Source organism: Parasteatoda tepidariorum, chromosome 2, assembly GCF_043381705.1.
Source record: "Parasteatoda tepidariorum isolate YZ-2023 chromosome 2, CAS_Ptep_4.0, whole genome shotgun sequence".
Taxonomy (NCBI): domain Eukaryota; kingdom Metazoa; phylum Arthropoda; class Arachnida; order Araneae; family Theridiidae; genus Parasteatoda; species Parasteatoda tepidariorum.
The window spans coordinates 58,730,324-58,744,432 of NC_092205.1; positions in this window are offsets into that span (position 1 = coordinate 58,730,324).

The window sequence follows — 14,109 nt, forward strand, 5'->3', positions numbered from 1 at the left end:
AACTAATTAAAAACTTTTCTCTATTTTAAATTTATTTTATATAGTATATTTTTCTCAGGTTTATAACTATGCATTAAAAGTTTTACCCTTATTTAACACATTATTCAACTATTTAACAACCAATCAGCGGAGTGGGGTAAGTTACAATCCATTAGCTTTGCCTATTCAGTAAGCAAGAAAGCCGAAAGGAATCACTTCTGTGGGCATCTGAATGATTTATGTGCATAAAATTACACAGAACAGTTCTCAGTTGGCATGGCTGATAAGGAGGTTATAATGTGTTCTTGAAATCCACCAAACAAAAATATATCATTAAATAGTTCATTTTTAAGCGATGATACATTAATTGTTTAATTAACAATGATCTGACAAAGCTAAAGTTTGATCAAATAATAAGTTTAGAATTCGAATACTCAACTGATGAACTAATTGATTTAAACCTTATTAATAAAATGTTTGGTTATTGATTGAATATTGACTCGCCTATTTAAATATGATCGATTGTTCTAAAAAATAAATTAGAAATAGATTTATATTTGTTTAAAATGAAAAGAAAATGCTTCTAAATTTCGTATATGCTACGAATAACATTAAAGAAATTTCGGCAATTAAAGCTCATTTTGTTCATCCTAATCGAAAAATTAATAATAAAACATTTATTTGTACATTTCTGTTCATCAATTAAAATATAGATTCACATTTATTTGAAATTTTAAAAAAAATCGATAAAAAAATAAATTTACATTTATTTAAAATAAAAATAATCATTAACCAATTAAAAATATACTTACATTTATTTAAAATAAAGATATTCATAAATAAATTTAAAGTAAATTTGTATTTATTTAAAATAAAATGATCAAATATCGACTTAAAATAAATTTACATTTATTTGAAATAAAACTAAACTTATCATAAATCAATTAAAAATAGATTTACATTTATTCACATTTATTTACATTTATATAAAAATAGGATTACATTTATTTACATTTATATAAAAATAGGTTTACATTTATTATCATTACATACAAAAAAGGACAATTGTTATCAAATCTCATACCTGTTACCATTAACAAAGTTATCATCTGTTTCACATCTGTTACCAATAATAAAATTAAAAATAAAATATTTATTTCAAAATTTTCGTAAAATTTCCACTACAAATTACATAAATAATAAATTGTTTTGCTAGAATGCTTTATTTAATAATTAAATTACGAACCTAACATTGGTTCCAATGTTTAATATTTTGTTTTATAATTTTATAAAGCTTTTCATGTTTTAACATTAGTCGAAGCCCTTCATAGAGCAGTTATCATTTAATGTTATCATTTAGTTAATGTTATCATTTAATTAGTATTACCTTTTTTTAAATTTGACATTTTAAATTATTGTGGAATGAGTAATGATGAAATATCAATGAAATTAATAAGAAAATATTCTATTAGAAGCTTACTTTATGAGTAAAAAGAATTTTCACCTTTACCATTTACTCGTACTTTATCATGAGATTCATTTCCAGATTACCTTCTTTTTCGCGTAAGCACATCTTAAAATAGTATTCCCATGATTGTTTTTTCCTATAAGATCATTCTGAATCATCAAGATGAAATTTTTTTTTTAAAATCTTTCCAAAATATCACTACTAAAATGTCATATTATTCTTTTTTTCGTAAAATACGTGCTCTCCTCCCCGTTGTATCAACGATAATAGTAATACTTTTTTTCCTTCTTCTTATCTTTTATCTATTTATTTTTTTAATATACTTGCAATTTTTTTTTCGGTTACTCACCCTGGGACTTTTCAAAACGAGTAGCATAAATTGACTCGATTGAGTATGCAAGTATATATAACTATTAATTCATAACTATTAATTTAAAATCTTCCTAGCATATTTTCCCCGCAATTGTACAAAAGTTCAAATGACAATTTTTTCTTTTAATGATTCTGATTTATTTAGAGCATAACATTCATGGAATTTTAATAAAAATCTGAATAGTTAGAGGTCATAATTAAATATTTGTTTTTATTTAACTTTATTGTAAAAATAAACAAAATTCAAGAGTAAAAAGGAAGTAATAGTATTTGTTTTTTACTTATTTCTTAATTTTAAATTCTATGCTTTGCAAAAGTAAACCATTTCTTTAAAAGAAAAGAAATTTTTTTTAAAATTCAAATATTAAAATTTTGTTTTCAGATGAGTAATACTTGACTTATTATTTTTGTTACTGCCGAGCAATGCAATAAATATATTGAATTCATTTTATTTTACAGATGAGAAATGCATTAATGAATTAACTTCATTTCGTTTTGCGGGCAAGCAATACAGTAAATGTATTGACTTCATTTTGTTTTAAGGAACGAGCAATGTACTTAATATTTTTACTTCATTTTGTTTTTACAGTCGAACAATGTGGTAAATGAATTAATTGACGTCATTTTATTTTACAAAACCATACGTTTGTGTACATAATTATTTGTTATTAGAAGGATTTTCTTTGAGAATGATTTTTTTGTTCTTATTTTACATTTTGACGTGCATCATCACTACCTTAAACCATTACTACTACCATTATGAAAAAAAATTTCAATATACAATCTTTCGATATATTTTTCAATTTATTGAAAGATAGTAATTATTTTATAGAAATGTATTCATGCACGATGTGATGAAGAGTCTAATTTAAAATACTCATCGATTTTATTTATTATTATTATAAATTTTGCAATAAGTATAAAACTGAACAAAATGCAATAAATTGTAGAATACAGTTTGCAATAGAATGAAATACAGCAAAACAACTTTTTATGCTTATTCAAATCTAAGTCAAGTAAAAGAGTTGAAGGCTTATTTATATATTTTTATAATACTAACTTAATATAGTACACACCTAAGGAATTATGTAATTAGCCTCATGCATCAGTAACCATAATTAATTACTATAGCGTCTAGAATATATATTATAATAGTGCTATTATTCTAACCAGAGTAATAATATTTTTTAAAAAAAAATGTGACGTACGAGGCAATAATGTGATGTCATGAATTAATGTGAAACTGCAATTTTTGTCTTTCTTATTCATTTTAAAAAGAAATTGAAATTCAAGTAATTGTAAATCCATTTTCATATTTATTTCTTTATTATTAAATTACAATTAAAAATTCTACTTTTTTTTCATGATACATATTTCAATGTTAAATCGGAAAACTGTAATTAAAAGAAAACATTAATCATTCATTGTAAATGAGAATGAGACCCATATCTTAAGTGTTGAATCAACCCGTAAGCAAATACAATTACACGCATGGTGATCTCAGTTTGAACCTACAAGCGAAAGGAACAATCTGCAAGAGTTTTTGTTTTCATTTTTTTCCTACTACTCAAAACGACAAAGATTACATTTTATAATCGCAATCTTTTTTTCCCGCTTCGGGTCATCCTAACCACGAGAATGCAATACCATTCGCCCTGCCTCGTGTATTTGAAGTCTAATCAGCATATTGCTTTACACAATTTTGGAAAAATTAGGTTAGTGTGGTAAAAGCGCTAAGATGTTCGTCTAACTCTAGTCTGGCACAGTGGGCTTTTCAATCAAACTGCGCCAAGAGAGCGATTAATTACTTCAAGTGAGTGAGGTAAAGAAGTGATAAGAAAAGTAAGTAAAGAACAGCAGAGATCAAAATCAACCTGTTTGTTGGATGACGAGGAGGACTTGTTTAACCGGTTGCGAGTAAATCAAAAAACTGTTTTATCTCAATTTAAAGATTTACGTCTAGGTAGGTCATTAACAACAGCTAACGATTAAAAATGAAGGTTCTGCTGATAAAAGAAAATTGGAACTAGAAAAAGAAATTCCTTTTAACTATTTTACAATGTAGTTGAACGCTTGTAGTTGAGGTTAAAGTGGCAATGTGAGGATTCTCTTTTGCAGATTAAGTCTTTGAATCGTTTCACTATTCCTCAATGATTTTTTTTTTTTTTTCAAATTCTTTTTTCTGATTAATTTTTGCAATAAGAAATTTTAATTTCATTATAAATGTGAGACACGATCCGTTGATCTAATAATTTTTTTTATTTTCAATATTCGACAAAAAAAAAAAAAAAAAAAAAAAAAAAAAAAAAAAAAAAAAAAAAAAAAAAAAAAAAAAAAAAAANAAAAAAAAAAAAAAAAAAAAAGAATGAAAGAAGGAAAGAAGAAAACATAAATATAGTGTTAGATGGTGAAATCCATTTACCCATAAACTCTGAAGTGAATGTTATTTTTCCAAACCTCTAATCTAATACAATTTGAACATCCAAAAGTATTCTGTTCATTTATAGTCATTTGTAAATGCAAATAAATAAATAAGCTAGAATTGAAACCACATACAAACTAACGAAAATCCCTTCTTTTTCTTTCTTTTTTTTAAAAAAAATAAAAAATATTACAATATTGACCTGAAGGACCGCTTGATTTGAATATCTAACTGAAATGAGTTTGTTCAAAACACGTAAAAAGTATAGAAACTTATTCAGATACAATTTTTCAATTATCATTTCCCCTATTTAATAACGCCTTTCAAGTTTTTTTTTAAATTTTCAATGTTTTTTAAGTCTTTTTCAATATCATCCAATCATCTACTCGTTGGTCTTCCTTTAGCTAGGAAATTCTTCAAATTCCTCAGATTTTTTTTTTTTTTTTTTTTTTTTTTTTTTTTTTTTAATTTTTTNTTTTTTTTTTTTTTTGTCATAATCTTAGTGAAATTATCTTCCGAGCTTTTCGAAGCATCGCCACCTCTTAATCTATTACTATGGGTTGCTTGTGTTATCTGTAATTGTTTTTAAAGCCAGTACACTGTGAAAAAGGGATACTCAAATTTCATGTTCTTCGTTTTTGAAGAAACCGCTTCCTGGTAAATGCTCGGAGAGAAGATTTCGTCGCAATGACGAAATAACAATCTTCGAGGAAATGAATTTCGTCAAAAGATAAGAAACATTTCGTCGTTCTAGTTTCGATAGTCTAGTCTTCATTCTAGTTTCGTCATTCTAGTTACAAATTACCCACTATGCAAGGAGACGTTTTGTCACAAATCACGTCATTTCGTGACGAAATGATTCTCAAAATTAACGAAAAATACAGCTCAAGGATTGCTGAATCGTCAAAAGAGAGCCATTTACTTCTGAGAGTGTACAGTTCAAAAATGTATATTATTATCTTTCTTCATACACTGGGCAAAAACTGCTCTCTCTCTCTCTCTCTCTCAAACAAGTACTGTGTAATACTGTATATACTAAAATTAGCCGTGCAATTGTCACCGCAGAAACACCACAGTCAGTTCTTTTAAGGGGACATTGGCTATAAAATTGATCCGTTAGCATTTCTGAATATTACTTTGAATAGCCCTATTCAGAATCTTCAAGGATAATATGCGAAATATATGTTGCAATTAACAGCGATTCCTATCGAATGTTAAAATGCAGCCCGCTACTACACAAAGTAATTTGTTCATCATAATAATGTATATGTTATATTTTATAACCATCGTTGAACAGCCGACCCAATTTTTGGGTGTACGACTACTAATATTCAACTACGTAGCTTTGTAATTTTGAACCCGATCCAGTAAACAAGGGAACTCCTGGATCAAGAACTGGGGGAAATTTGCTTTCGTGGAAGACGTTTTTTTTTATGGAACTAACCTGCATTTGCGTTACATGAAGAGGAAGACCACAAGAACCTCTCACGGTTAACCTGACGGCAAGGGTACTGTAACCCACAATTCGTCTACCACTGCGGATATTTCACGTCAGCACTGTGGTCGGTGCAAGCCGGATGCGGAATTCATATCTACTGGGATTCGAACCCGGTTCATCTCATTGGAGGGTGAACGCTCTATCAACTGAGCCATCGCGGCTCTTTAATAGTGCATAAAGAATTTCAATCTTCAAGAGTAACTTATATGCTTTCCTGTAATAGATTGTCATTTACTGCTTTTCTATCAAACGTTAAAATCACAACGCTGAGTAATACTCGTATATTGATTTTAAATAGTGCATAAGGAATAGCAGTTTTTAAGAATAGCTTATATGCTTTTTTGTAATTTGTAGTCGTTTACTGCTTTCCTATCAAATGTTAAAATAGAACCCTTTATTACATAGTACCCTATGTTCATTTTAATAATGCATAAAAAATTGCAATCCTTAAAGGTAACTCATATACTTTCCTGTAATAGGTTATCGTTCACTGTTTTCCTATCTAATGTTAAATAACAGCTCATTACTGCACTGAGTAATATGTTCATTATAATAGTGTGTAAATAATTGCAATATTCACAATTATGATATTTTAATTATGATAGAGCTTAAAGACTTGTATTCTTTTATAGTAATCTGGTCTTTCTAGGTCAATAATTATTTATAAATGAATTATCTTTTTAAAGGTTTAATATTTAAAAAAAAATGAATAAATATTCTTTAAATAAAAACATAGTGCTGTTGAAATTAAGACAGATTATTTTGTGTTATGCATTTCAGCCAATCAGAAATTGATTGATTGATAAACTGCAAGAAAAGTGCAGTTAATTGTAATTGTAAATCTGGAAATGGTACAATTGAGTAATTAAGAAAATCACGATAGCTGTCGTTAAAAAATGAAATGAGAAAAAAAATTCGGGCTGAAGAAAAAAGACTTGATAGATTTTCTTTTTTACATGTGTTTTATTTCTACTTGATTGATTATATGTAATGTTCTTTACAACAATAAATGTTTTGCCATTAGGTAATTTGTCTTTTAAATTAGTTTGACATTTGTTTTAAAGTAGAAATAAAGATAAAGCTTTAACCTTGAAACCTTTTAATGCACAGAATCATCATTATTTTATATTAAAAAAATGAATATAAAGATGAAGAAAAAAACTAAGCTATTTCGCTTCATACTGACTATATAATTTTACTTTATAAAATGTTTGTCTTAGAATGAGTATACTGTACATATTAGTATTCACGGACACTTCTTAATTTATTTTATTATACTAGAGGGCTTCGCCCCCTGCTCGCTATTGCTCGCCAACCCCCGAAAATTGCTACGCAATGTTATATGTTTTGCTTCGCAAACGAAGCTCGCTTCGCTCGCTACTAACTTAGGTACATTGCAAATGCACAAAATTCTAAGAATTCAAAACAATCATTCAAATCCATATAAAAAAAATTTTATTTTTTAAAAAAATTACATCTTTTTAGTAAATACTAAGTCATTAAAATAAATTTGAATTCAAATAAATGACATGTAATTCGTTAAACCTATTAGAAATGTGCTATAGTATAAAATCTTAAGATAAAATTTCTAAAACTGATATCTCTTTAAAAAGGTTAAAATTTTGGCTATAATTAAGTCTATTAAAAATTGAAATAAGTGAATTGCAATGGAAAAACCTGCATAAACAAATAAATTCTAGTAAAACAAATAAATTCGTGATATAAATCAAAAATCGTCAAATAAATTCGTAATATATAAATTCGTGAAAAAAAGCGCTTTCGACAAAATACTAAAATAGAGATCTATCGACAAAGACTACTCACTTCTGCCTAGCTTAATAGTATGAGATTGCCGCAACTGATGCTCTCTGGTTATTTCAGTTTCCATTTTTAAAAGGGTTATATGTTGAGCCACCTCAGCTAGATTTGGCATGTGACATTTTTAGCGGCAATCATTGGTCGATTCGCCGTGTAAGAAAAATAGTAACGTAAACAAAACAAAGCAAACGTTGCCAACGGCGGAAAATAAATACAGCCAAAATTTGGGAGCCACGTAAGAGAATTATATATATTAGATACTGCCTTTTTACGAGTATAGTTCATGCCATGAAAAAATTCCTATTAACTTGAATGAGTATGCTGTACATAGTATTAGTATTCATGGACACTTCTTAATTTATTTTATTATATACTGCCTTCTTACGGGTAAAGTTCATGCCATGAAAAAATTCCTGTTAACTTGATTTAGATGATTTTCGTAGCAGTTAATAGGAAATTAAGCTGTGTTAAATACATGGTAATTTTACAATAAGGAATCCTTTTAACTATTGCTTCTGGATTTTTATTATTGTGTTGATTTACATTCAGCTCAAATCTTACTATACGATATATTGATTGAGCAATAAAAATACGTTACAACTCGAAGAATTCGATAACAAAAAGAACTGAAAAGGAATCGCAATTTTTTATTTCTTAACATATTAATGACTCAGAACCACCTTTAAGTTACAAACGTTAGTGTTCGATCCATGAAATTCCTGTTAATTGAATTTAGACAATTTTTTCCGTAATTAATTGAAAATTAAGCTGAAATGGGTTGTAATTTAAGCATAAATCATTTGGTGTAGACATTGATATTATATTGAGTGTTTTAGAGATCAATGCGATAAAATGATCTAACTACAAGGTGTACTAAAACTCTCGGCAGTTTAATAATTTGACAACAAATATTGTGATTTTTATTTTTTAGCTACATAAGAACGATTAACGCGAAACAACTTTTTACATGTTGCTGTTGTTGACGTATGCCTGTTTAGGCAGAGGGGGTGCGATTGTTCTTGTTTTCCAGTGGCGCCATCTATGGCCAAGAATTCGACTTCTGCCACAATATACGTCGCACCCGTTTATAGGGCGAACCCATTCATACATCCATTCATTCATCTACAGATCGTAATTTTGACCAGAATCAGAGAACGATCGATCTCCAATCCAGTACCCCCAGAGGTATTGATTTGTTATGGGAACATGGAGGACTTCTGCGACTCGATAGATTTAACGTGCATCAGTCGTGCTACACGGGGAGTCTTCGCCCGGCGGGGTTCGAACACACGAACTCTCGGACATGGGCCCAGCTCCCTACCGACCAGGCTATCCCGGCCTTACACTTTTTACATAACCTACGGAACTGTTCAATCCAATCCATGGAATTTCTGTTAACTGAATGTAGACAATTTTCTCTGAAATTAATTGGAAATTTTGCTGAAATGGGTTGTAGTCAAAAGAATATCGAGTCCTTTTAATTATTTGTCTTGGAAATTTGATATTATATTTCTTAAAAAATTAAATGGCTCGAAACAAAGATCTTAAAAAGAATTGTGGGTTTCGTTTTTTAGCATGAACCATCTATTAAGTTACCAAACGAAAAGTTCGATTTTGAATCATTAAATAATTTTTAAGTATTAAAATAATAAAATAATTATTAAATAATAATTATAATTTAATTATTAAAATTTTTTTCTTTGTAACTAATTGGAAATTAGGATGATATTACAGGTCATTTAAACGTTAAAAGGTCATTTTAACCAGTTGATATGGATATTTATTATTGCATTCCTTTACCATCTAAATGGCACGAAACATCTTACAATACGATACAATATGACTACCAAAGAATACAACAATTCTTGTTTCTCAGTTAACAAAAAGAACTGGAAAAGATTTGTAGTGATTTCTTAACAAGTAAATGCTGAAAATAGTTGTTTTTTTGAAAAACCATCAGGAAAACTCTAATTATGGATTTCTTGTTATTAAAATTTTGATAATTTTCACTGTAGTTATTAAGAAATTAAGCTAAAATGGCTTGTACTTCTTTTTGCTCTGGATATTTAATATTATATATTCCTTTTGCAACTAAATAGCTCGAAACATTTTGGTAGTGTGATAAAATGATAGAACTATAAAAGCATACAAAAACTCTCGCCGCTTCAATAATCTGATAACAAAAAGAATTTAAAAGAGAATGAAATGCCAAGATGAAATGCCATATGAAGCGCCAAGAGGAAGCCATCTTTTACGCAACCAACGCAAGTATTCAATCAACGGAATTTCTGTTAATTTAATTTAGATAATTTTCACTTTAACTAATTGAAATTAAACTAAAATCGTCAGTAGTTTAACTAATATGGAGTTATTTTATCAATTTTCTTTGGATGTATAATATTTTATTTATTTTAATTTTATATGCACCGACGAAATGATTCCAAACATTTTACAATGCAGCACAATGTAATGATTACAAAACATATTACAACTCTTGTCTTTCGACATATTACAATTACACTTTACTTTAAACATATTACAATCCGATAACAAATAGAACTGAAAATGAATTGTGGTTTGTATTTCTTAGCTTATGAATATCTAAAAAGAAACCACCTTTTACTTTACCAACGGAAAAGTTCTATCCATGGAATTCCTGATAATTGAAGTTAGACAATTTTCACTGTAAATAAATGAAAATTAAACAGAAATGGATTGTAATTTAAACAATAAATATTTACTGTGGACAACTAATATTATATTCTTCTGACAACTAAATAGCTCAAAATATCTGACAATGCGATAAAATCATAGAACTACAAAAGTATACGAAACCTCTCGTCGCTTCAATAATCTGATAACAAAAAGAATTAAAAATAAATTGTGGTTTTCTTTCAAAGCACATGAATCGCCAAGAGGAAACCATCTTTTACGCCACCAACGCAAGTGTTCAATCAACGGAATTCCTGTTAATTTAATTGAGATAATTTTCAATGCAATTAATTGAAATTAAGCTAAAATCGGTGGTAGTTTAATCAATATCGAATTATTTAAACCCTTTTGCTTTGGATGTATAATATTTTATTTCTTTTAATTTTATATTTAGCGAATAAATGGTTCAAAACATCTTACAAAGCAATACAATGTTATGGTTAAAAAAACATATTACAACTCTTGTCTCTGGAAGAATGCGATAACAACAATAAGAACTGAGGATGAATTGTGGTTTTCATTTCTTAGCATATGAATGCCCAATAGGAAACCACACCGTTTACGTAACCAATTGAAGAGTTCGTTGAAAGCCTTGCACAATTATTAGAGAGTGAGTCTCATCCTTTGATTTTAGGATTATGTGTGGACAGAGGTAGGAACGCGCCGATGACTAATGAGACAGGTGATTAATACGAACCAGTTTGAGATGGCATTGAGAGAAGAAAAAAAAAAAGGTTAATATTTAGCATTGTTTTTAAAAGAAAAACCGATTTTCCGGCATAACACTTAACGAAAGAAGAAAAAACAGTAAATTTTCTGTATTGTTCACTTCCAGTGAAACGAAGCGCTTGAGTTAATTTTTTTTAAACCTTCTTTTTTGTTGCTATTTTTAAGTATATGGTTGACTGAGTAGTTAATAAATGAAGATTTTATTGAAATTGCTCACGCGTTTTAACTTTTTCGTTGATTATTCCTTTAGCATTTGGTTTTGATGTCTAATTTACTATTTATTCTCGTAATTAGGACTAAAGAATTTTAATAGCCCCTTTCAATAAATCATTTAGAATTACTAATTTAATTATAAAAAACTATTTTTTGTTGTTGTTGCAAACTTCTTGCTTCGAGAAACTTTTAAAGAAAAAATAAACATTTTCATATCCTGAAGTTCTTACAATTAAACAATACTGGATAATAATGGTTGCGAAAACAAGAGTTTAGAAATAGAAATTAAATATCAAATTTCATTGTTTTGCGAAGATATGCGTGGTTGAAAAGTTAAGAGTAAAAATGTGTTAAAATTTTAAATTGCCTGATTTTCAGGTTGAAGAATATGTTATTGTATACTTCCTGAAAATAGAACTAGTCCATAGTAGTCTGTCAAATCTCTTAACCCCTTAACGCAGTTATTATTTTCAAAACAACGGTCGTAAAAGTGCCTATATTTATTCAAGAAAATTATACATAAAAAAACGTATGTACTGTGCGCCAAAAAAAAAGAAGAAAAAATGGACTGCCTTGAATAACTTTTTATCAAATGATCGGATCTTCACGTTCTAGGATACAATCTTAATGGCTCAAAGGGGTTAATTCAAATATGCTAATTAATAAGTGCAGACAATATTTTAAGTTACGAAATCAGACACAAAAACGTACTTTCTCTGAATAAACATACCTTTATTAGAAGGATTCGGATTTCTGATCCCCAAAGTATAAGTAGGTAGCTGCAATCTGCTAAATATTGCCCCAATAGTTAGGCCAAGAGAGTGCTCCAAAGTTTGGACCCCTTAATGTTAATTTTACTTTCTTTATATTTCACTATATCTCGAGAAATTTTTAAGTGAATTAAAAAAAACTTGCACGCAATTATAAAATTTGCTTATTCAAAAATAATTCCATGCAAAAAATAACTTTTAATACATATTTTTTATTTAATAATGGTTGGAAAAAATTATGAATTGTAAGAGGTATATAATTTTTTGCATCATTTTAAAGAATATGATTTTACATGGCGAAATATAAAATATGAGCCAAATCGGTTGAATAGTTCCTGAGAAATTGAATCTCAAGAAAGTCAGATGTTTAAAATTCGATTTCTAAGGAACTATTCGACCAATTTTACTCAATCTTTTTTATTTTGCCATGTAAAATTATATTATTTAAAATGATGCAAAAGTTTGCATACCTTACAATTCAAAATTTTTTCGACCATTACTAAATAAAATAATCAAAAATAATAAATATTTACTAAAAATTATATTTTGCATGATATTATCTTTGAATAAACGAATTTTATAAATGTGTGCAATAGTTTTTCAAATCGCTTAAAAATTTCTCCAGTTGTAGCGAAATACGCTAAGAGTAAATTTAGAATTAAGGAGTCCAAGCTTTGGAGCGCTCTCCTAACCAAACTATTGGGACCACATTTCCCAGATTGCGGCTTCCCCTTGTACTTTGAGAGTCAGAAATCCGAATCCGTAGAAAAAAAGGTATGTTTAATCAGAAAAAGTACGTTTTTGTATCTGATCTCGTAACTTATAATATCGTCTGCACTTATTAATTAGCATATTTGAGGTCACTCCTTCGAGTCATTAGGATTAAGTCCTAGAACGGGAAGTTCTCGGAAATATCACTGGCACGAGAAATAGGAAACGAATGCTCACTCCTTGATTTTAACGGGAGCTAGATGGACGTGTTTTTATTTTTTTATACAAAATGTTTTGTTCTTAGGTACTGGATGCTCCTAAATATTTTAAAGCTGATTATAAATAAGGTGGTCTACTATGGAAATATATTTTGACAAACTTGAGTTTGCAAGACGTCATTTATTCAAAATTAACCACAATTTATGATTAATATTTTAATCAGGGTCTTAAACGATCATAATAATTGCGATTGCAATTCTGATATTGAATTATACACTTTTAAAGTGATATTAAACTACGATTAAAAACAAATTATAATTATATGGAGCCTTGATTACAATTTTTATCCGGATTATAATTTTAATATTAATTGCATGTAAGTTTTATTTCCTTCAGTAATCAATTACATTTTGCTCAATTTTAATTAAAGGTAATTTAAAATATCCAAAATTAATTATCACAATGGATCTAAGAACCCAAAATAAAACCATATCTACCAAGTTAAAAGCACACACATCAACGCGTTACCAATCCCTTTCTAATCAGGTTTTTATTTTCTCTGATTAGGTTATATTTATTTTCATTAATGGCACAGCAAAATTTTAAAACATTTATAATAAAAATAAAGTTGTTTCATATTGCTGTCAGACCGTTTTGTAGACATTTGTATTGGCTGGAAAATCACATGGTAGGATCTAGTTTTACCTCACTGACTACCATATTTTTTGTGTTGTCATCAGTATAAAATTAAAAAAATGTCCTTAACGTATTATTTTCCTATAAAAAGTAATGTAAAGGTAATAAGTAACCTGTAATATTTATTTTTCCTATTCTACTCCGGCTGTATTAAAATTATGATTTTTTTCTATATTAAGAATTTATGAAATTGAAAGAGTTGTTTCTTTATTTTTACGTAATTCTATGATTCACTTTATTATGATTCGTCATTCACCTTATTATGTTACATTTTAAGATAAACTGATTTGAATCAATGTCTAAACTGATTAACCGCTTTACAATTTATCTTACTTTTTATGTAAATGACAAAACATGTTATTATAAATTACCGTTTAGGTGATTCATCAAATGATTCAGAACTTCATGCACAATATGATGATGCATTCAAAATGATATTTATTTTTATCAGCCTGTTTGGAAAGCGAAAATATTAAATTACGGTTGCGAACTTTCGCCGTAT